The sequence below is a fragment of the Schistocerca piceifrons genome, chromosome 3 (assembly GCF_021461385.2).
Source record: "Schistocerca piceifrons isolate TAMUIC-IGC-003096 chromosome 3, iqSchPice1.1, whole genome shotgun sequence".
Classification (NCBI taxonomy): domain Eukaryota; kingdom Metazoa; phylum Arthropoda; class Insecta; order Orthoptera; family Acrididae; genus Schistocerca; species Schistocerca piceifrons.
The window spans coordinates 394667531-394691710 of record NC_060140.1 but is presented as its reverse complement, the minus strand read 5'-3'; the positions used below and the strand labels follow the sequence as shown (position 1 = coordinate 394691710).

The 24180-nt window shown below is 43.2% G+C and overlaps 1 protein-coding gene across 1 annotated transcript in view; it reads left to right on the top strand.

Moving 5' to 3' along the window:
* The window catches only part of LOC124789521 (facilitated trehalose transporter Tret1), a 200833-nt gene that overhangs the window by 44481 nt on the left and 132172 nt on the right, over nucleotides 1–24180 (top strand). The window contains exon 2 of the mRNA XM_047256910.1: nucleotides 13845–14000. The gene's annotated coding sequence lies outside the window, so the exon portion shown is untranslated. The remainder of the gene's footprint in view (nucleotides 1–13844; nucleotides 14001–24180) is intronic.

Sequence of the window (24180 nt, the reverse complement as noted above, 5' to 3'; positions counted from 1 at the left end):
GTTTTAATCTTAGGGAATCCGCAAGTGCGACCTTTGAAAAGTTGAAACTGGCCTAAGGAGAACATTCCTTATCGAGTTTTTCGCTGGCACAAAGCATTTTGGAAGCCCGAGAAAACGTTGTAGATGAACCTCGCTCAGTGGGACCTTAAACTTCGAAAACCGACGAAAACGTCGAATGTGTGCTTTCTTTTGTGAGAGCAGACCGAAATTTAACAACAGGGAGGATGGGTGATCTATTGAACTTAAACACTTCCACTGTACATCAAATTTTGAACGGAGAAAGATTTGTGCCAAGTGAATGCTTCATCATAACAACGCCCCATGTCAAATGGCCACTTTGACCTCAGAAGACACTGTTGTTCCACAGCCCGGTATTCACCTGATCTGAGTCCTCTTGACTTTTTTCTTTTCCCGATATCGAAAAACGTCTTAAAAAGACGTCATTTTGGGACCCTGGAGAACATTCAAAAGAATGCGACCGACTTGTTCAAGGCTCTACGAGCATCGCTTATTAGAGAAATTACACAATCTGGTGAAAAATCTTGAGATGTAAAAGCAGCTGAGGGCAAGGGAGAATTATGGGATCATTGTTGGACCATTACGTTTCACAACGTAAATGATTTAACAGGTAACATCCGAAGCTCAGTGACTGTTCGCGAATGTTGCTGTTGCACATGGAGAAGTCGCAACGCTAGAAATTGTAGCGAAACGCAAGATGTGCAGAGCATGGACGCTTGGCAGTTGACTCCCAGCATAAACGAATGTAGAATGTTGCTCATGAAGAGGCAGAAAATTCCATTATTGGTTTATTATATAATTGCGGAAAAATCGCTGGAAACAACCATACCCATAAAACATCTGCGATTATGTGTACGGAACGATTTATAGTGGGGCGCTATCATAAATCGTAGTAAAGGCAGAGGCAAGACAGAGATTGATCCCTCAGGAAGCGTAGTGCCCAAGACGGAGCTCACAAAACTCTCGTTCGATAATTACGTATTGCTTTTCAGGCTGTAATCCTTAGCAGGCTGGATCGACAGTGAATATAGAGAACATACAAATAATAGTAGCACTTTTCTTCCCGGTTTCTATTAGTAAGTGCGAAACAGTCATAAAGAAACTCATTGACTCCAGTGGCGGATGTAACAAGAGAGGCGTTGAAATTTTGACAACTTACGTCCCTAGAAGTGTCAGCCGATACGGGGTGATTCGGAGTCTTCGCATCAAAGGTCAAGGGGTGATGCGTCACATCATGGGGTACAACTTTTGTTACAGACGAAATGATCTCTGGCGATTCCTTTAGTATTCACCTGCCCTGGGACGACGAGATTTCACCGAAGAAGCAGGGTGTACTGATCAGCCGTACTGCATGCTACCTCTCTCTCAGTAAACTTGCAGTGATTTTCAACAAGAAAACAGTAAGAATGAGTGTCTTCAGGTGGAGAAAGATATTTTAAAAGCAAATCAGGAACTTTAATTTTTCTCAGCCCAGCCACTTTCACACGGAGCAGATGACTGGTAGGAAACACACATTGCATATGTACGCAGCAGTGTGCCTACAGCATGCGGCCTCTCAGGGGCATAGCCAGTACAAAAGGACACGTAGCGCCTCCGGCAAGCGTCAGCGAACGTTTTGTCTCTAACAAAAGTCGTTCCCCATGACGTGATTCATCACCCGTAAACGTTTGATGTAAAGACTTTGAAACATCCTGTATATTGTATTTAGAGTGTAGCAAAAAATATGTGGCCCAACGTTTGGGAAACATTCCTCAGATACATAGGGGAATAAAATGTGGTACATGGGCGTGGGTCTGGAAGCACTTTATTTCCCTGTTAGAGTTCATGTACTAATTCTCTACATAATTACATTACTCGTGGGAAATATACATAAACAGTGTGTACCAGCATTTTGTTACAAGCTGGCCGGTGTGGCCAAGCGGTTCTAGGCGCTACAGTCTGGAACCGCGCGACCGCTACGATCGCAAGTTCGAATCCTGCCTTGGGCATTGATGTGTGTGATGTCCTTAGGTTAGTTAGGTTTAAGTAGTTCTAAGTTCTTGGGGACTAATGACCTGAGCAGTTAAGTCCCATAGTGCTCAGAGCCATTTTTTCTTTTTTTGTTACATTGTTGAAAGTACCCATATGTTTGGTTAAAATGTAAGGCTACAGTAAGTTGTAATGCTTAGGCTCACTGTCTACAATAAGCTTGTAATGCTTAGGCTCACTGTCAGTGTTTGTTGTTCTATCTGAATGAATGTAATGTTGACATATGACACTTCGTTGCTCTACTGACATCGAACATGTAGAATCAACTGCTTAGTGCTCCTCACGGACTTGGTTTCTGGTACAATGCAACGAAAGCGTACTGAAATGCGGTGTTGGCAGATGCCCATTTGCCGTACGTATGGGCAGATGGTCCGTGGCACCAATGTCTGTATCGGAAGAGATTTCCAGAACGACAGTCCTCCAACAAGAGGACATATGAAGCAACTGTTCGTCGTCTTAGGGAGTATGGGACTTTAAGCCCACTATTCGCGACAGAGAGAGGCCTAGAAGGATGAGGACACCTCAATTGGAGGGGAACAACCTTAGTGTCAGCGTAAGACGATTAGCAGCAAGAAGTTCATGGAAAGAAGTCTTCCGAAGTAAGAGTGATTTCAGGTGTGCCGCAGGGGAGTGTCGTAGGACCGTTGCTATTCACAATATACATAAATGACCTTGTGGATGACATCGGAAGTTCACTGAGGCGTTTTGCGGATGATGCTGTGGTATATCGAGAGGTTGTAACTATGGAAAATTGTACTGAAATGCAGGAGGATCTGCAGCGAATTGACGCATGGTGCAGGGAATGGCAATTGAATCTCAATGTGGACAAGTGTAATGTGCTACGAATACATAGAAAGATAGATCCCTTATCATTTAGCTACAAAATAGCAGGTCAGCAACTGGAAGCAGTTAATTCCATAAATTATCTGGGAGTACGCATTAGGAGTGATTTAAAATGGAATGATCATATAAAGTTGATCGTTGGTAAAGCAGATGCCAGACTGAGATTCATTGGAAGAATCCTAAGGAAATGCAATCCGAAAACAAACTAAGTACGTTACAGTACGCTTGTTCGCCCACTGCTTGAATACTGCTCAGCAGTGTGGGATCTGTACCAGATAGGGTTGATAGAAGAGATAGAGAAGATCCAACGGAGAGGAGCGCGCTTCGTTACAGGATCATTAAGTAATCGCGAAAGCGTTGCGGAGATGATAGATAAACTGCAGTGGAAGACTCTGCAGGAGAGACGCTCAGTAGCTTGGTACGGACTTTTGTTGAAGTTTCGAGAACATACCTTCACCGAAGAGTCAAGCAGTATATTGCTCCCTCCTACGTATATCTCGCGAAGAGACCATGAGGATAAAATCAGAGAGATTAGAGCCCACATAGAAGCATACCGACAGTCTTTCTTTCCACGAACAATACGAGACTGGAATAGAAGGGAGAACCAATAGAGGTACTCAAGGTACCCTCCGCCACACTCCGTCAGGTGGCTTGCGGAGTATGGATGTAGATGTAGATGTAGAAGTAATGTTGACCACACGCAGTAACAACCACCCTACAGTGCCGGGTGACCTGTGAAGCTCACAAGGCGTTTCAGCTGTCACTACGGCTCTGAGCACTATGCGACTTAACTTCTGAGGTCAATAGTCGCCTAGAACTTAGAACTAATTAAACCTAACTAACCTAAGGACATCACACACATCCATGTCGGAGGCAGGATTCGAACCTGCGACCGTAGCGGTCGCTCGGTTCCAGACTGTAGCGCCTAGAACCGCACGGCCACTCCGGCCGGCCAGCTGTCACTACCTATGAGATTTTATGTAGCCTGCAATTTTACATCTGTCCTTCAAAAACCACGCGCGAGATTTCCACATTCTGTTGCTCGCTGTGCCCAAAATTATTACTAGAGAAAAAATTAACAGCACCTTTTTTGTAGGAAATTCAATGTACTCGTAGTTAAATTTTGTACCGCGATACGTTTTCGGTAATGGCCGTAGTTTTTGAAGTGACCTTCAAAGCTACTCCCACCCTTAGCTCCCCCCCCCCCCCAATCGGTCAGTATTTGTGGTAAGTAGTTGTTCATGGCACTCCCTCCTACCACTGTACAAAAATTTGCGACTGCACGAATTATTTCCCCACATTCGACCTGTTTGGTCTTCATTGTCTGGACTTAATAGTTATCGGCTTAGTACGGCACTTACAGTTTGTAAAACTGACGTTTTTGTAAGTTTTACCTAACAATTTAGTAAATTTTAAGAGCATAAACAATTACGTCGTTGACGGGAGTGGTGGCTGAGCGGTTCTAGGCGCTACAGTCTGGGACCGCGCAGCTGCTACGGTCGCAGGTTCGAATCCTGCCTCGGGCATGGTTGTGTGTGGTGTCCTTAGGTTAGTTAGGTTTAAACAGTTCTAAGTCTAGGGGACTGATGACCTCAGATGTTGAGTCCCATAGTCGTTAGAGCCATTTGAGCCTATTACATCGTTGCATTCGTCAGTCCTTCTGACTACGAAACTATTGTGGCTGTAAGGGTTAAGGTAGATCGAACTGTCAACGTAATTAGTTCAGCGTAACTTTTACAAAACTAGCTTTCCTTTTATTACCCTGAGGGGTACATTAAAATAAATAATGTTAACGCAGTAGCCAACTATGGCGTAACAGCTCAATCAATAGAGACCGAAAAAGGTCGAATATCGGGAACAGTTCGTGTAGTTGGAAACCTTTGTGCAGTGGTAGGAGAGAGGGCCACAAACAACACACTAGAAATCATGACCGATGAGGAGTGAGTGTTGAGTGTGAGGGCACTTTTGTACCTTTTTATTGATAAATCTAAAACTGTGGTGCATCCCAGTACAAAATTTAACTACAATACATTTCCTAAAAGAAGGCCCCGTTAACTTTTTTTCTTTGGACTAATACACTACTGGCCATTAAAACTGGTACACCGAGATGAAATGCAGATGATAAACGGGTATTGATTGGACAAATGTATTATATTAGAACTGACATGTGATTACATTTTCACGCAATTTGGGTGCATAGATCCTGAGAAATCAGTACCCAGAGCAACCACCTCTGGCCGTAATAACGGCCTTGGTAGGCCTGGGCATTGAGTCAAACAGAGCTTGGATGGCGTGTACAGGCTGGCCAGGGCAGCAGTCGAACATTTTCTGTATCCAGAAAGGCCCGTACAGGACCTGCAACCTGCGGTCGAGTATTATCCTGCTGAAAAGTAGGGTTTCGAAGGAATCGAATGAAGGGTAGAGCGACGGGTCGTAACACATCTGAAATGTAACGTCCACTGTTCAAAGTGCCTTCAATGCGAACAAGAGGTGACCGAGACGTATAACCAATGGCACCCCATACCATGGTTCAAATGACTCTAAGCACTATTGGACTTAGGATCTGAGGTCATCAGTCCTCTAGAACTTAGAACTACTTAAACCTAACTAACGTAAGGGCATCACACACATCCATGCCCGAGGTAGGATTCGAACCTGCGACCGTAGCAGCTTCGTGGTTCCGCACTGAAGCGCCTAGAACCGCTCGACGACAGCGGCCGGCCTCCAGTGAGGATCTCGATTAAAGTCTCGTGATTTTTGTTACACATTTCGTCAGTAATAAGTTGATGACGTCATTATTCCAATTTTTTGTGATATCCTGGGAGTTCTGCAGTGCAGAGATTGCCAGAATAGCTACATGTCTGCCGTACTCGTTGGCACGCGGAGGACTTTGCCAACCAAGGATTGTGACAGCCGTGACTAAGGGTTGGCCGCTGCTGATTGCCGAGGAAGTGCGACCCCTGTCATCTGCCGACCGAGGCCAGCGTCAACAGAAAGGAATTCCTATGATAGCGACGCGCAGGAGACGTACCAGCCGCAGAGTTCTAGCATACCAATTAAGGTCTCGCATGGCTGAGTAGAATAAGGGACGCGGCACGGTGACCAGCGGTGCGCGGCTTCCGTCAAAGACTTCCTGCAATTATGAGGATTACCCGCCTTCTAATTCCTCTCTTGATGTGCGAGGTGAAACTAGAGGCACTACTGCTTATCAGAAACCGTCTTGGCTACTTCCCAAGCTGACTTCTGCTCCTAAAGTACACAGTGATTCAGCTTCACCTACCGTCTTCGTTTAATGCAACCCTCAATGTTATACCTGGCGCGCAACGTGTTAATACCCTCCCCCAGGCTACGCGTAAACTACACTACTGGCCATTAAAATTTCTACACCACGAAGATGACGTGCTACAAGCGCGAAATTTAACCGACATGAAGAAGATACTGTGACATGCAAATGATTACCTTTTCAGAGCATTCACACAAGGTTTTCGCCGGTGGCGACACCTACAACGTGCTGACACGAGGAAAGTTTCCAAAAGATTTCTCATACACAAACAGCAGTTGACCGGCGTTGCCTCGTGAAACGTTGTTGGGATGCCTCGTGTAAGGAGGAGAAATACGTATCATCACGTTTCCGACTTTGATAAAGGTCGGATTGAAGCCTATCGCGATTGCGGTTTATCGTATCGCGACATTGCTGCTCGCGTTGGTCGAGATCCAATGACTCTTAGCAGAATATGGAATCGGTGGGTTCAGGAAGGTAATACGGAACGCCGTGCTGGATCCCAACGGCCTCGTATCACTAGCAGTCGAGATGACAGGCATCTTATCCGCATGGCTGTAACGGATCGTGCAGCCACGTCTCGATCCCTGAGTCAACAGATGGAGACGTTTGCAAGACAATAACCATCTGCACGAACAGTTCGAGGACGTTTGCTGCAGCATGGACTATCAGCTCGGAGACCATGGCTGCGGTTACCCTTGACGCTGCATCACAGACATGAGCGCCTGCGATGGTGTACTCAACGACGAACCTGGGTACACGAATGGCAAAACGTCATTTTTTCTTCGAATGAATCCATATTCTGTTTACAGCATCATGATAGTCGCATCCGTCTTTGGCGACATCGCGGGAAACGCATATTCGAAGCGTGTATTCGTCATCGCCATATTGGCGTATTACCCGGCGTGATGGTATGGGGTGCCATTGCTTACACGTCTCGGTCACCTCTTGTTCGCATTGACGGCACTTTGAACAGTGGACGTTACATTTCAGACGTGTTATGACCCTTGGTTCTTCCCTTCCATTCGATCCATGCGAAACCCTACATTTCAGCAGGATAATGCACGACCGCATATTGCAGGTCCTCTACGGGCCTTTGTGGATACAGAAAATGTTCGACTGCTGCCTTGGCCAGCACATTCTCCAGATCTCTCAACAATTGAAAACGTCTGGTCAATGGTGGCCGAGCAACTGGCTCGTCACAATTCCCCAGTCACTACTATTGATGAACTGTGGTGTCGTGTTGAAGCTGCATGGGCAGCTGTACCTGTACAAGCCACCCAAGCTCTGTTTGACTCAATGCCCAGGCGTATCAAGGCCGTTATTACGGTCAGAGGTGGTTGTTCTGGGTACTGGTTTCTCAGGATCTATTCACCCAAATTGCGTGAAAATGTACTCACATGTCAGTTCTAGTATAATATATTTGTCCACTGAATACCCGTTTATCATCTACATTTCTTCTTGGTGTAGCAATTTTAATGGCCAGTAGTATAGAAAAACGCCTAACGACTTCCGTTTATGTCGCGTAAACCACTACAATCGCTATTTAATGAGTTCTCAGTATGCCTTGGTGGGTAAAATGCCAACTCACTGTTGAAGTTAAGTAAGAAGGAGCCAAGAGTCTGTTCTTGTTTGAATTGGGTACCGATGTCGGATAGGTATAATGCAACCATATTTATACTGTGCTGGGTGTTAGAACAGTCCGTTTCTGTAGCTCACTGAGACGTCTACAAGGAAGAAGCAGGGGAAAGGGTGGGTATTCTATTTCGGCAAGGTTCTGTAAGGATTCACATTCCCATGATTGCAAAACGACACCGAATACGGCACCACGAAAAGAAAACGAGTTGTCCGTAAATAGCCTGATAACCAGCAGTCACGAGAAGAAAACTAATCTTCCGTAAACTGCCTGATAGCAAAACAATGTTTACTAAAATCATAGTGTTACTCGTTGCATTTGAATGAGTAGAGTCAGAGACAATGATTTCTAGTAACACGTGAAAATACCATAGATTCCAAGGGAGGGGGGGGGGGGGGGGGGCAAGTGCCCTCCACTTGCCCTATCCGTTCTTGCAGGGCCTATGGGCCTACACTTCAATGTGTATTCTAAACCAGGGGCAAGATTTTAGTGTTCACATCCTCCAATCATTGTCAGACATGATAGAAACGTTAAGGGCTCTAGGTTCAGACGTTTAGACTTTTAGTCTGTCGCTTCATATCTCTTTTACATAATTTTGTTCGTGTTTTTACTTACCTCACCAAACGCGGATCACGTAGGAGAATATACCTAAATCGGGAAATCCGATCCGACGTGTTTCTGCATACAGAAACTACTGTCTACCGTATTTGACAACTACAGTTATTTTGACCCCAACTTGGAGAATAATCAAACTGTAGTATATGTGATAAGAAAACTAACAGGTGCTCATAAGGTGTATTATAGATATTTTTGAACAAAATCATATTAGGCAATCAAATATCAGTGTGCGGCGAATGAAGCCCTCCTAACATTATGCTAAATCTGCGCAGTCCCTGAACTCTGCAGCGTACCACATCTGTAAACGAAACTCCGATTATTGTAAATCTAAGTAACCGTTGGAAAACAGTGTAGAAATTACAAAAATATCTGTCATGGGTGTTTCCCGTAAGAGAAAGATGAGAATGTTACATGGTTCGATGTGTAAGAGAATGAACTAGACTTATGGCTGTCCCTACAGACCCGTTAACCAGGACCCTATCACTGTTATCGAGCGATCTGAAGTCATTGGCCGTGAAACGCAGTCCCAGCTTGGCACACGATTTTAGTCTGTCGGAAAGATTCAAAAACTGCTCACACGCCGCCGCACAGTGAAAGATTCGCTCTGCACCTTTTTGTTAGTTTAATACGTTAGTCACACGTCAAGCGCTTGACTCTCACGTAGAAGCGGAGTAACCTGGTATACAATCAAGTCAGATTAATCACAATTACATGTGCATACACGAAAGGCTCGCGACCATTCGCTGATCGGCAAGGACAGAACATTATGAGACCCCTACCTTCAACAAATAGTGGAAATGAAACCCCTTACCTGCAACGCAAATATAAATTTTACGCGATTTTCCTCAGTCACTTACGGCCAATGCCTGGATTGTTCCTCCGAAAAGAACACCACCAGTTTCCTCCCTTAATCAATATCTGTTTTTGCTTCGTCTATAATGACTTCATCATTTTCGGAACAGTAAACGATAAACTTCCATAGGTCTTCCTTCCACCCATATCCTCTGCTGTGAAAGTCAGAATGTACTGGATGCGCGGAAGGTATGTAGTGGTGGTCGGTAAATGGAAACGATACTATGGATGTAGCTCTTTGGATGTTCTTATACAGCCATCAATATACATCGATCTTGACGACTGACGTCATACCTTTCAGTACACTACAACGTGTTTAGATTTGCTCATAAAGTTATATGTCGTTGCCTTGTAAGTTTTTATAGCAAAACGAGTGATAGTCTATGGTGTACCCGTCAGTACTGTATACTTCTAGGAAAGATATATCATCACAAATTCCATGACAGCAAACGCCTCACTCACGGAAAAATAACCGTGCACTGGTGTGCGAAACTTAAAACGAAAGTAACCTTCGCATGGTGTGTCACTGCTAAGTTACAAAACTCGATGAAACTCCGATCATGCATAAAAAGAACTGCTACAGCATAATACAGAAGGTAAGTGAAAGAAAAACGCAGTAAGATGAAGAGAAATGACTTTTTATTCAAAGGTAATAATTGCATTGAAGTCATTGTGATTCATCATGACACCCTAGACATTACAAAAGGCGGGACAAGGTTCTTAACATGATGAGTGAACACCACGGACGGTAGTGTATCTCTGCGAGCTCCTCTCATGAGGGCCACAAGGTTGATGAGGCGTTCCGTCTCCCCACAAGCGCGGTTTCTCGTTGGTGATGTGGGATTGTGGACGTGCAGCAGTACGTCTTCCCAGTGCGTCCCACAAGTGCAGATGGGATTAAGTTGGGGGAACGGGCTGGCCAATCCGTTCGTCGAATATCCTCTCGTTCCATGAGCATCTCCATCTGCTCTGTAGGATGCGGTCGCCCACTGTCAACCATAACAATGAAGTCAGGGCCGAATACACCCTGAACGGACGCACATATGGAAGGAGACCAATTTCCCAAAAATGTAGGCCACCTGAGTGTTCCTACCTGTCGCCATATGTGACATTATTGTGACACTGTACCGCTCCCCCTTTGCGTCTTTTCAGGTGGCATTCGATCCTGACTTCATTTTCACGTAGAATTACAATGTGACACCGCACCAAAGAGCGCAGGTTCAAAAATGGTTCAAATGGCTCTGAGCACTATGGGACTTAACTTCTAAGGTCATCAGTCCCCTAGAACTTACAACTACTTAAACCTAACTAACCTAAGGACATCACACATATCCATGCCCGAGGCAGGATTCGAAACTGCGACCGTAGCGGTCACGCGGTTCCAGACTGTAGCGCCTAGAACCGCACGGCCACCCGGCCGGCAAAGAGCGCAGGTGGATCAGCTCTTGAAAAGAGAGAATAACCGGCGAATGGACTGACCTTCCCACTCCCCCAACTTAAATCCCATCGAGCACGTATAGAACGCGTTGAGGAGCTATACAGATGTGCCCAAGGATCCTGACCAAACAATGATATCGCAGTGCCACATTAAAAATACATTTTTAATATCCATTCGAGTACTGATACGCAACTTACTTCATCTACAGTTTAGAAGACATAGTTTTGTTGACGGTTCTGCTAATATGCGACAATTGGAAACAAACTCCAAATCCAAATTTTGTTTTATTGTGAGAGTATCGGTAATAAAAACTATCAATAATGACAGTTTTTTTAATTAGTAACTGCATTAAAAGCAACGGTGGTAACATTAAGAGTGCAACGGGAATTCCACTGTTAAATGCAGAGGAGAGAGCAGATAGGTGGTAAGAATACATTGAAAGCCTCTGTGAGGGTGAAGATTTGTCTGATGTGATAGAAGAAGAAACAGGAGTCGATTTAGAAGAGATAGGGTATCGGTATTAGAATCGTAATTTAAAACAGCTTTGGAGAACTTACGGTCAAATAAGGCAGAAGGGATAGATAACATTCCATCAGAATTTCTAAAATCATTGGGGGAAGTGGCAACAAAACGACTATTCACGTTGGTGTGTAGAATATATGAGTCTGGCGATATACCATATGACTTTTGGAAAAGCATCATCCACGCAATTCCGAAGACGGCAAGAGCTGACAAGTGCGAGAATTATCGCACAATCAGCTTAACAGCTCATGCATCGAAGCTGCTTATAAGAATAATGTGCAGAAGAATGGAAAAGAAAATTGAGAATGCGCTAGGTGACGATCAGTTTGGCTTTAGGAAAAGTAAAGGGACGAGAGAGGCAATTCTGACGTTACGGCTAATAATGGAAGCAAGGCTAAAGAAAAATCAAGACACTTTCATAGGATTTGTAGACCTGGAAAAAGCGTTCGACAATATAAAATGGTGCAAGCTGTTCGGAGATTCTGAAAAAAGTAGGGGTAAGCTATAGGGAGAGACGGGTCATATACAATATGTACAACAACCAAGAGGGAATAATAAGAGTGGACGATCAAGAACGAAGTGCTCGTATTAAGAAGGGTGTAAGACAAGGCTGTAGCCTTTCGCCCCTACTCTTCAATCTGTACATCGAGGAAGCAATGATGGAAATAAAAGAAAGGTTCAGGAGTGGAATTAAAATACAAGGTGAAAGGATATCAATGATACGATTCGCTGATGACATTGCTGTCCTGAGTGAAAGTGAAGAAGAATTAAATGATCTGCTGAACGGAATGAACAGTCTAATGAGTACACAGTATGGTTTGAGAGTAAATCGGAGAAAGACGAAGGTAATGAGAAGTAGTAGAAATGAGAACAGCGAGAAACTTAACATCAGGATTGATGGTCACGAAGTCAATGAAGTTAAGGAATTCTGCTACCTAGGCAGTAAAATAACCAATGACGGAAGGAGCAAGGAGGACATCAAAAGCAGACTCGCTATGGCAAAAAAGGCATTTCTGGCCAAGAGAAGTCTACTAATATCAAATACCGGCCTTAATTTGAGGAAGAAATTTCTGAGGATGTACGTCTGGAGTACAGCATTGTATGGTAGTGAAACATGGACTGTGGGAAAACCGGAACAGAAGAGAATCGAAGCATTTGAGACGTGGTGCTATAGACGAATGTTGAAAATTAGGTGGACTGATAAGGTAAGGAATGAGGAGGTTCTACGCAGAATCGGAGAGGAAAGGAATATGTGGAAAACACTCATAAGGAGAAGGGACAGGATGATAGGACATCTGCTAAGACATGAGGGAATGACTTCCATGGTACTAGAGGGAGCTGTAGAGGGCAAAAACTGTAGAGGAAGACAGAGATTGGAATACGTCAAGCAAATAATTGAGGACGTAGGTTGCAAGTGCTACTCTCAGATGAAGAGGTTAGTACAGGAAAGGAATTCGTGGCGGGCCGCATCAAACCAGTCAGTAAACTGATGACCAAAAAAAAAAAAAAAAAAAAAAAAAACTGTTACAATCGTCATCTGTTAGCTGTTGTTGTTGTGGTCTTCAGTCCTAAGACTGGTTTGATGCAGCTCTCCATGCTACTCTATCCTGTGCAAGCTGCTTCATCTCCCAGTACCTACATCCTTCTGAATATGCTTAGTGTACTCATCTCTTGGTCTCCCTCTGCCATTTTTACCCTCCACGCTGCCCTCCAATACTAAATTGGTGATCCCTTGATGCCTCAGAATATGTCCTACCAACCGATCCCTTCTAGTCAAGTTGTGCCACAAACTCCTCTTCTCCCCAATTCTATTCAATACCTCCTCATTAGTTATGTGATCTACCCATCTAATCTTCAGCATTCTTCTCTAGCACCACATTTCGAAAGCTTCTATTCTCTTCTTGTCCAAGCTATTTATCGTCCATGTTTCACTTCCATACGTGACTACAGTCCATACAAATACTTTCAGAAACGACTTCCTGACGCTTAAATCTATACTCGATGTTAAGAAATTTCTCTTCTTCGGAAACGCTTTCCTTTCCATTGCCAGTCTACATTTTATATCCTCCTTTACTACTTTAACTGTCTTATTTCCTAATCTAATTCCCTCAGCATCACCCGATTTAATTCGACTACATTCCATGATCCTCGTTTTGCTTTTGTTGATGTTCATCTTATACCCTCCTTTCAAGACACTGACCATTCCGTTCATCTGCTATCCTATTATAAATACACTGGTATATGCCTCATTATATGAATCTCTCTTTAACTTAATTGAATTTACTCAAAAAATTATAAATAATAAAATATATTAAACATAAAAATGTTTTAGAGGCAAACAGCTCAATAAGGAGGTCATTGAAAGAAATAATGGTTCACGCGTTAGTTTTCTCGATGAGTGGACCGCCTTGTGCAAGTGCAGTGAAATTTGTCTTGTTTGTTGACGCACAGGTTCATAATTGCACAGAGTTCGTCATCATGCTGATATACAGAACATGTCCTTGTTATAAAATATATCAGAGATAGTGGAAAAGACTGTTGCATCTCGTTTAAGCTCTGTATCCAACACCTACAACGTATCTGATCGAAACTTCCTCAATCAACTGCAGGTTCACCTAAGGCGAGAACATCACGCAGGCCGCTGTCGGGCGACAGCTTCGCATTTGGGAGATTCCACGCAACGCCTACGTGCGCAGAAGCACGTAATCTTCTGTTACCGGTGACACTCCACACCCTTCTGTGTCCTAGGACAGCAACAAGTGTCGGTAAGCAAATTTCAATCGTCGCACATCAGCTTCTATTTTGTTATGCCTACCATCATACTCTTCTTCTTCCTTCATTCTATAAAAGATTCCTCTGTACTTAATTCCACCTTTTTTCGTTCTTACTCTACTGTATCCTCCGTGGAACGATATGTCACTGCATGCATGTCATTGTCAGTTGAAGAGGATTCTAAGTTTAGATATTATAGTGTGTCTTATTAATAAATAATTCCTTATGAGTCTGTCAGTCATTTAATGAAAACTGTAATGATTTCATTTAGAGAGTGTAATGAGCGGAGACATCGATAATAACATCGATCGCTTACATCTGTTGCTACAAATAACAAAATTTTTGTTGGGTTATGACCATATTCTGAAGAATCAATGAAATGACAATGAGCGGTACTGATAGTTTCGTCTGAAGGCTTTCGCGATTCATGCAGTATGTTACTTTCAGCGGAATATGGGGGTATTTTAATTGTTATTGGCTGTTTTCCATAGAAAGGCAAGCGCCCAGAAGGTCACCCAACATGTGCTTATGTCTCTCGAGGCATCCTCTTTTAGAGGCAGGAGCTATTGTTAGGTGCGGAAATAATAATAATAAGATAAGAAGCGTGTGGCACGGCTAACCATGGCATACGAATTGCAGATGGAAACGATGGTTCGAATACAGAAAGCAGGTTCATAAATGAATGTTGCAGTAGTGATACAGATACGACGAGTGTTGTGCAGGAGAGTATACGGAGAGCTGCATCAAACCAGCAAGAACACGAGTATTACATTACATGCTTTAAGTTGTTTCGACGAATTGCTCAGCCTTAGAAAGAAGACCAGGTTTTAGAATAGCCTGAATGACGAGGTCCTCAGAGACGGAGCCCAAAATCGTTTTGGCAAAGAATAGCTACAGTGCTATCTCCGTGAGTTGTACAGATTAAAAGCAGTGTACTGCGAGGAAATCTTTTACACTGGAATTCTGAAGTACATTCACTTTTCCCATTTCTGGAATATGCAGGTTATTGGGAGTGTAAGTGCATATATTTTTATTGGTGACTGGGAACAGTGCACTGAACAACATTACGTAAGTATTTACTTCATTTGCAGACTAATAATTATAGCTATTACGAGTAGTATGTTTTAGGTTGGTTAGTACCTCCCAGTACATGTGGCAAGAGCAGGGCATTCATTGTTATTTTCCCCTGGGCAGCAAGGCAGGTTTTGAAGTCTGGACGCAAAATATTGTACGGACAGGCATAGTCAAGTTAGTCGTACAGTTACGATCGTGCAGAAAGCACCAGGTAGAAAATTATGAGGTTCACTTTATTTGTACTAATATTTATTTAAGCCATGACCGGTTTCGAGATTTTAAAATCCAGTCGTCAGGTGTATAAATTATAGTATTTGGTAAAACATAACATGCGGTCGGGCCAGTCGTGCAAGAATTCCAATCATTGCACGCCAGAAAGGACAACCACTACTCTCTGAAGGGCAACGTCGGAGGTGGCCCTCTATACAGTAGTGGTTGGCCACTCCAGCACGCACCGGTCGTGATTTAAACAAATATTAGTACAAGTAAAGCGGATCTCTCTAAATCAATTTTCATGTCTCTCAGTTGCAGATGTCCTACGTATCAAATCTTGTGTAATTTATGAGGGTTAGTCGAGATGTAAAGTCCGACAGGTCGCGAAATGGAAACGACAGTAAAAATGCTCTGAATCTTTGCACAGATGTTTTGGACAATGTCTCTAGCATGCCTGTAAATTGCGTTACGCCCCTTTTTTCAGCTCTGAAAAGGGAAACTCCCCATCGCCCCCCCCCCCCTCGACCATCAGATTTAGTGGTAAGATGGCCCAGCGGAAGCCCGTCAAAAACTGAACACAGATCAAACATGAAAACAAAAAGGTGGTGTACTGAACTGTGAAAAATGAAGCAAAATAGATACAGTGAACGGTCCTGGTTCAAGATGTGCAACAGCGAGCGAATTTGAATAGCCCCAGCTTCGTGGTTATGTGTTCACGGTGTTGGACTGCGAACAGAGAGATCCATGTTCAAATCTCCCTCGTGTCCCCTTTTTTTTTCGCAAAATTATGAACTGCCCGTAGGCCATTGACGTATCTCTTCGCTGTATTCAAATTTGTGTGTGTGTGTCATGGTGTACCGTCTATTTGCAACAGCGAGGTACAAGACAGGGACCTACAGACGTACGTACTTCCTATTTGTTCTACACAATGTACGTAGGCTGTTTATGTTTTCTTATTGGCAACGTTACATAGCGCTCTGTATGAAAATTACTGGGTGTGCTGTGTGCAGTCTGTGGCTAGTTTGCATTGTTGTCTACCATTGTAGTGTTGGGCAGCGGCAGCTGGATGTGAACAGCGCGTAGCGTTGCGCAGTTGGATGTGAGCCGCCAGCAGTGGTGGATGTGGGGAGAGAGATGGCGGAGTTGTGAAATTTTTAAAACTGGGTGTCATGAACTGCTTTGTATATTATGAGTTTTCAACATTATTAAGGTAAATACATTGTTTGTTCTCTATTAAAATCTTTCATTTGCTAACTATGCCTATCAGTAGTTAGTGCCTTCGGTAGTTTGAATCTTTTATTTAGCTGGCAGTAGTGGCGCTCGTTGTATTGCAGTAGTTCGAATAACGAAGATTTTTGGTGAGGTAAGTGATTTGTGAAAGGTATAGGTTAATGTTAGTCAGGGCCATTCTTTTGTAGGGATTTTTGAAAGTCAGATTGCGTTGCGCTAAAAATATTGTGTGTCAGTTTAAGCACAGTCTCGTATAATTTTTCAAAGGGGACGTTTCAACAAGTACCATATGTTATTACTTTTACGTTCCGTTTTGGAAGCTTTGACTCTTGAATTCCTTTGTTGCAACATAGTTTACACAGTTTATTTGTTGCTTTCATTTCTGCGAAAGATCTATGCGGCATCTCGCCTGCTCTCACTATTCATCACATTTACTTGCGACAGTAATATATCACATGACATATATCTATAACCAATGTATAGTATGACAACTACCAAGACTACAGAAGAACAGGCACGTCAATGACCGGGCTGAAGCAGACAAAAAGGAATACGAACGTCTCAAAAATGAGATCGACAGGAAGTGCAAAATGGCTAACCAGGCATAGCTAGAGGACAAATGTAAGGATGTAAAGGTGCATATCACCAGGGGTAAGATAGATACTGCCTACAGGAAAATTAAAGAGACCTTTCGAGAAAAGAGAACCACTTGCATGAATATCAAGAGCTCAGATGGAAACCCATTTCTAAGCAAAGAAGGGAAAGCAGAAAGGTGGAAGGAGTATATAAAGGGTCTATACAAGGGCGATGCTCTTGAGGACAATATTATAGAAATGGAAGTGAGTGTAGATGAAGATGAAATAGGAGATATGATACTGCTTGAAGAGTTTGACAGAGCACTGAAAGACCTAAGTCGAAACAAGGCCCCGGGAGTAGACAACATTCCATTAGAACTAGTGACGGCCTTGGGAGAGCCAGGCCTAACAAAACTCTACCATCTAGTGAGCAAGATGTATGAGACAGGCAAAATACCCTCAGACTTCAAGAAGAACATAATAATTCCAATCCCAAAGAACGCAGGTGTTGAAAGATGTGAAAATTACCTAACTATCAGTTTAATAAGCCACGGCTGCAAAATACTGTGTCGAATTCCTTACAGACGAATGGAAAAACTGGTAGAAGCCGACCTCGGGGAAGATCAGTTTGGTTTCCGTAGAAATGTTGGAATACGTGAGGCAATACTGACCCTACAACTTATCTTAGAAAATAGATTAAGGAAAGGCAAACCTACGTTTCTAGCATTTGTAGACTTAGAGAAAGGTTTTGACAATGTTGACTGGAATACTCTCTTTCAAATTCTGAAGGTGGCAGGGGTAAAATACTGGGAGCGAAAGGCTATTTACAATTTGTACAGAAACAATTGGCAGTTATAAGAGCCGAGGGGCATGAAAGGGAAGCAGTGGTTAGGAAGGGAGTGAGACAGGGTTGTAGCTTATCCCCGATGTTATGCAATCTGTATATTGAGCAAGCAGTAAAGGAAACAAAAGAAAAATTCGGAGTAGGAATTAAAATCCACGCAGAAGAAATAAAAACTCTGAGGTTCGCCGATGACATTGTAATTCTGTCAGAGACAGCAAAGGACTTGGAAGACCAGTTGAACGGAATGGATACTGCCTTGAAAGGAGGATATAAGGTGAACATCAACAAAAGCAAAACGAGGATAATGGAATGTAGTCGAATTAAGTCGTGTGATGCTGAGGGAATTAGATTAGACACTTAAAGTAGTAAAGGAGTTTTGCTATTTGGGGAGCAAAATAACTGATGATGGTCGAAGTAGAGAGGATATAAAATGTAGACTGGCAATGGCAAGGAAAGCGTTTCTGAAGAGAAATTTGTTGACATCGAGAATAGATTTAAGTCTCAAGAAGTCGTTTCTGAAAGTATTTGTATGGAGTTTAGCCATGTATGGAAGTGAAACGTGGACGATAAATAGTTTAGACAAGAAGAGAATAGAAGCTTTCGAAATGTGGTGCTACAGAAGAATGCTGAAGATTAGATCGGTAGATCACATAACTAATGAGGAGGTATTGAATAGAATTGGAGAGAAGAGAAATTTGTGGTACAACTTGACTAGGGGAAGGGATCGGTTGGTAGGGCATATTTTGAGGCGTCAAGGGATCACAAATTTAGTGTTGGAGGGCAGCGTGGAGGGTAAAAATCTTAGAGGGAGACCAAGAGATGAATACGCTAAACAGATTCAGAAGGATGTCGGTTGCAGAAGGTACTGGGAGATGAAGAAGCTTGCACAGCATAGAGAAACATGGAGAGCTCCATCAAACCATTTTCTGGACTGAAGACCACAACAACAACATTCACAATTCAGTAAATCTTCTTCATGTTTTCATATTGAACGAGCTATCCACTGGGACGTTTTACCGCTAAATCGGAAAGCGGTGCGCTGGGGCCCTAGCCTTGTGAGCATTCAGTGAGCACGTAAAGACGCCTAGAACAGTAGTGTCTCCCGTCAAGAACGGGTGCCCACTGTGAGGATTCGCATGATGTCATGCAATCCCACATAACGTACCTATCATGCATTTCCTTCTTCACGACAGTCCTCGGCCTCACACTGTAGAGGCAATGAGGACGTCCCTGCACTTTTCTCTATGGAAAGTGTTTGATCACTCACCATACAGCCCAGACTCGGCTCTCTACGATGTTCGTCGCTGCTGACATGTACCGCTGGCTGTGAACACAACATTTTTGGCACAGAAAATGAACTGCAGGCCGGCGTGGAGAAGTGGCGGAAGGCACAGGAGGCTGCCTTCTATGATGAGGTATTGGAAAGCTGGTAACGCAATGACAGATGTCTAAGTCGTAGCCGTGACTGTGCAGAGAAGTAGCTGGAACGTGTAGCAAACTGTTGCAAATGAAATATTTTTGATTTTGACTGTCGTTCCCATTTCGCGACCGATCGGAACTTACTTTCCGAACAGCCCTCGAGTGTGATGTGCTTGCAAGTAGGCTGTCAGACTCAGAGAAATAATACCAACTGTTGTGTACATAGTTCCGCGTAGTCAGTACGTACACAACTTTCCCACTAGAGCGCGCCCCGCTAAGCACAACAGCGCAGGAGCAGCACTCGTCCGTCTCCGCACTACGAGATGGCGCTGCCATAGAGACAGACCAAATTCTTTTTCCGCCGATCCGCGTATTAACATGTCACGCAGCCATTGAGATTGCTGCTAACGTAGAACCTTTTCTCCTCGCGGATCACACTCGTACAGTGATACCTGAACGCTCGAGGTATTATAACGGGTGTACAGACCTCCGATTAGTCAGTCTGCATTTGTCTGCACCAGTCTGCTTTAGTCTACATTAGTCTGTAGTCAAGTTTCAGACTGCGCCTAATAAGATTATCATATTCCTGTACATAGCCATGAAGAGAAATGTATAGACACTTTGTCAAGTATCAGAGATATGTGAGAATAAGATTAACGTACCAAGACCAAAGGAATTTCAGATTATCAGTTGTAAATAGCATCCAGAATCAAGTTAAGTAAGGTTTATGATTGTTATTATGAAAATTGTTATTATGAAATTGTTATTATGAAAATTAATCAAGTTCTGTTTAAAGTTGGTCACCGTCAATCTACTACTCTAAGCGTGCAAGTGGCATTTCTATCGTCTGACCTAATGGCAGAAGATAAACACACCACAATACGACCACGAGACATATTGCTGACACTCGCCTGCTTCGCTAGAGCGACAAGTCAACTAATCTGATGGTGTGTGTACCGAAGGTCTTACAGTACACACACCCCACCAACTAAAACACTGAAGCGAGTACATACAAATTAAAAATTGAACCGCAGAACTAGGAACACTTTTATATGTAGTGGCTGTTGTCTGATAGCTTATGAATGTTATTTCGTGTTATGAGCAACAAATACGATCGGGCACTTCAAGTTCTGCGATTGAGCCGAGTTCCTAAACACTTTTACAGTGGCCTATACGAAGTTAGCCAGCTGACGTCGCAAGTCGCGTCACGCCTTGTAAGATAGTTGCAGCCGTAACTCTAAAACAATTTGAGTGCGCCCGTAATGTTTTACTGACGTCAGCGATATGCCAGCGTTGCTCTCCGGTGCAACGCTACAGAGCAGGATTGGAGGTGTTCCAGCTCCGATGCCCTGAATTTACATTTTAAAAGTCGAAGTGATTAAAGTTTCTCCGGTGGGTTGACAGTTTCTCACATCAGGCTATTACGAACAGCGTCACAGAGCCGTAACAGCGATGTCCGAGATTTCCCTTGTACTGGATGTAACGATATCAAAGGTGTCCGTGTTGATGATACCATGTACGTATCGTGGAACGGCGTCATAAGCGAACTGTTGTGATGAACGAAACCCATTTTATGGAGATTAAGATCGTGTAACAATTATTTCTGTTCTAGAATAATTACTGCTCTTTCTGCGCAAACAAATGAATTCAAAATCTGGTATTTTTTTACCCAGTCGTATAATCTAAGGTCGTCGGCCCTCGGTAGCTGAGTGGTCAGCGAGACAGACTGTCAATCCAAAAGGCCCGGGTTCGATTCCCGGCTGGGTCGGAGATTTTCTCCGCTCAGGGACTGGGTGTTGTGTTGCCCTAATCATCATCATTTCATCCCCATCGACGCGCAAGTCGCCGAAGTGGCGACAAATCGAAAGACTTGCACCAGGCGAACGGTCTACCCGACGGGAGGCCCTCGTCACACGACATTTCATTTCATTTCATCTAAGGTCGAGATCGTACGTAACGTAACTTTTTTCCGTCGGTCGTCTGACTTGTTTGATGTCGCCTACCACGACCGCCACTCTTGTGGCAGTTCTTTCCACTCAAAACAAAACTTCTACCAAACACCCTCAATTTTTGTTTGTATATATTCAAAATCTGTCTTCCCCTCCAATTCTTATTCTCTGTGGTTCCCTGTGGTACCGTGGAAGTTATTCACTGCTGTCTTAGTGTATCTACTACCAACCTGCCGTTTCTTCGTTCGCCTTTTGTGCATATTCTTCTTCTCACAGTTTTTGGCGGAAAATACACGCATTTCTTGGCACTCCATTTAATTTTCAGTATCAGTCTGTGGCACTCTTCGGTTCGCCTCTTTTCCAGTTTTCTCATAGTCCATGTCTCACTTCCGTATGGTGTTGTACTCCACAGGTTTGTGCGAGGGAGGTTGTCGTTGCCGGTGTTGGTCTGCTTCTTTCTTTATCATGGACCGTCATACGTTCTTCCACTTCCAACTTGGGAGAATTCCTTCGGCCGCCACGTTGATGTTAAGTTTGTCGTTAATCTTGTGTCTGTTAGTCTTCAGTAATTTCGATTTTCTTTTGCTTACTGTCAATCTATGCTTCAAGCCCAGCAGGTCCTGAAATTCTCCGTCACTTTCAAGGAGAACAGCAACTTCATCAGCGAACTTTATCACTGATATCCTTTCACCCTGAATTTTAATCCCAACTCTGAATACTTCGATGTATTTCATTGCATCTTTCGACATACTTTATGATAATGTTGAATTTAGGGAGATCAGCTGCACGGTCATCAGCGTCCTTACTGAATATCAGCATACACATCTCGTGGTTCGAAAGATTTTTGTTCTCACAAGCGAAGTTTCTGCGATAATTCCCCGGAAATATATTTGCAGCTTTCTTTATTTTCAGTTTTTTTCATGTTCTGTGGTTATGTTCACTAAATGCAGTGGCGTCCAAAAGTTAAGGGCGGAAGTAACTCTCTCTTGATGTGTCGCTGCCAAGTAACACAGCTCGATCAAACTTGGACCATACATAGAAAGGACTGTTACAGTACAGAAGTTAACTGTAAGAAATACGCAGTTAGACGAACAGAAAAGATACTTTTATTCAACGTCATAAATCATATTGAAGTCAGTGCGATTTATTATGGTCCATGGACATTACAGAAGACGGAACATGCTTCTTAACAGGCTGTGACATCACAACGTACGAGAATCCATGCTCTGCAACGTGCTCAGATGCTGACCACAAGATTGGCGAGGATTTCGTGTGGTACGACGTTCCATTCTTCGACCAGCTTGGTTGATAACAGCCGGATGGTACTTGGTGCATGTGGACGTGCCGAATGAAATCCTGAGAAGACCCATACGGGGAAGAAGTACAGTTTCTGAGCGTTTCGCGTTAGATTTGGGCGTCAGCACTCCAATGCAAGAGTACACCTCCCCACATCATGACATCTGGACCACCCAAACGATCATCTTCGACAATATTGGATGAGAGGTGAGAAAACTTAATGCAGCCAGTAACAGTGCCCAACATGATCGTTTTGGTGATCTAGGTGTTACTGTGTGGGTAGACATAATGTTGCAAGGGCGTACCGACCTCTAAACTTTTGAATACGGTGCACTACGTCAACGTCAATGTGACACTGTACTCCTTTCCATTGTGCGTCTTTTCAGGGGTGCATTCGGCCCTGACATCACTTTTATGGACGACAGTACGCGACCGCGTCAAAAAGGGCAGTTGGAGAACCTCTTGGAACGAGAGAATATTTGGCCGTTCCCTCCGACTTAAATCCCATCGAGCACATGTGGAATGCACTGGGGAGAAGTATTGCAATGACCATCCGGCAGTTTTCAACCGCGCTGCTGGAGGAATGGATCGCCCTTACCAGCTTTGTTGCCAGCATGGGAGCACGTTGCTTAGCCTGCAGTGCCACCTGTTTTAATGCCCAGGGGACCGTCATAGATCGCTGTGACTACGATGTAATTATTCTCTTTGACTAAAAGAGTAATTTCTGTTCGCCTCATCGCTTATTTTTTTCAGTTATCTTCTGTGCTACATTGTAGGGGTTCTCCCTACGTAAGATCCAAATTTTATCGAGCTGTGTTGCCTGACAGTGGCACATCATGTGAAAAGTTACTTTCGTTCTTAGTTTTATACGCCATTCTGTATGTTTCGTTACAGATGAAACCAACTTATCAGTAACTCTCTCGTGTTAACGTCCACCAATGGTCTCGAAAAGCGTCATTATTACATACTAAAGTATGACATTTGAAATATTTAGCGCACTATTTCAACGAATGGTGGTTGGCTATTAATTGCAGTCACACTTATCGTAGTTGAGGAAAACCTTACTGATCATGAGTTGACATTCTACTGTTGAACAGTAAAGGAGAAAAGCTGTTACCTTGCCTTAGGTCCTTTTTATCCGAACACATCTCAGTTGATCTTAGATTCTCATAACATTTTCGTAACCACAAAAAATTTTAGAATGAAGGAACAGGAACTTTCTTAACCATTACTTCACACACTTCTGTGAAGTGAAACGCTTGACACACTGAGTTGGATCGCACCCCAGCGACAACAATTTTTATAATAAATAATCTATTGAATATTTTTTCTCGAAAAGTTTTATGACATCTCAAAAGCTTATTTTTTGTAGTTGTATGAGTCAAATAACCAAAACATAGGATCAAACAATTCAAATATCGGAAAAATTGAAGAACATTGCTTTTTGAAAATCATAATTTTTTGTCTTTTCATATAAATGGCAAACTTTAACTGAGTTGCTTAAGATATAGCACTACAAGAAAAAAATAGTATATTACTGAACTATGAAAAATGATAATTATTCTGGAAAATA